This window comes from Formica exsecta, unplaced genomic scaffold (assembly GCF_003651465.1).
Source record: "Formica exsecta isolate Colony F162 unplaced genomic scaffold, ASM365146v1 scaffold1460, whole genome shotgun sequence".
NCBI lineage: Eukaryota > Metazoa > Arthropoda > Insecta > Hymenoptera > Formicidae > Formica > Formica exsecta.
This window is the reverse complement of record NW_021848790.1, coordinates 9,228-10,613: the sequence shown is the minus strand read 5'-3', so window position 1 is coordinate 10,613 and position 1,386 is coordinate 9,228. Positions and strand designations below refer to the sequence as shown.

The window sequence follows — 1,386 nt, the reverse complement described above, 5'->3', positions numbered from 1 at the left end:
CAGAGTTATTGAAGGGAGATCGTGCCTATTTACGTAGGTTGATTTTATGAGCAGGCGTTCTAACATGAATTGACGTACCATCAATGCAACCAAGTGTATTTGAGAATCCAGATATCTAAAAGTAAATGGATAAAAAAATAAAAGTTAAACTTCACAAATTAAACAGGAAATATCATAGTTGCATATATGTATAGTTTATAAATTTTACTTTATAAAAATTCTTCGCAGCAGATTTTTTTTCATCATCTGTAATCGGAAATGTAATCACTTCTGCTGCAAGGTTCAGTAAATAATCCATCACTCGATTCATTATCCTGAAGAAAGTTGATTCTCCAACACCGAATCTTTCGGCGACATCTCTCATAGCACATTTATTAGCAGCATACCTATAATAACATAGTCCACATTTTTATATCATATTTTATAGTACAGAGAAATCCTATTTGTAATTAAAAACTTACTAACCATACAAATGATAAAATGTGAATTTCTGCAGAAATTCGGGTACCACCATGATCTTCTCTGCAGTACGCTATATATATTTCATTATTTTGAAAATTTTTAATCAACATGGAACAAGTATTTCTTTGCAATCGAAAATCACGCCGAAACTGACAAAAATTAAATTATAAAATTACACAATCGCAAAATAAAAATAAAAATATAACCTTGAAAAATCAAATATTATAACCTGATCATCGGTCTTTAAGTGAATAGTATCCACATAATTCATAATTTTTAGGTTCACATTTTTCGTGTTTGCAACAAGTAACAGAATTTCATCTTCACTTGATGAAGACGAAGATTCTAAAAATTCGCTTGCTAAAAATAAGTCCATATTTCTTGTCACAGCAGTGAACAGTGTCAAATTCAAACAGTGTAACACTGAGGTGGCCCCGGCCTCTAAACTCGGGGTCACTTTTACCGCACTCAGTGCGCACTGAAAGCATTTTGCACTCCCAATGAAATGTGCAGCACTCAGAACATGCTCACTAATACTACCAATGAAATACGCTTCAAACACTCAGTGCTGTCAGTGCAAGCGAGTTTTTCCCAATAGAAGACGCTATAAGTTACAATCTAATCCAGTTTATTTTTTCCAATCGATATAATCGAAAAAAAAAATGTATTATTTCAAAATTATGTGTGTGTATGTACACACACAGAATATGTAATAATACATTATATGTATATACAGGGTGGTCCTCGTAACGGTCGCCACGATTTTTAAGGCACTTACAATAATCTGACATAAAAAAGTCATAAACAGAAATTTATCAGTTTCTAATCGGCAAAAAAAAACGAATAATTGTTAAAAAAAATACATTATAAATAATTACATACTTTTTCTTAAAAACAATTATTTTTTTTTACTAATTGATTTGT

General features: G+C 31.1%; 1 pseudogene; it reads right to left on the bottom strand.

Moving 5' to 3' along the window:
- Positions 1-25: 25 nt before the first annotated feature.
- Positions 26-1,022, bottom strand: LOC115246298 (annotated as a pseudogene).
- Between the last annotated feature and the right edge of the window lie 364 nt (positions 1,023-1,386).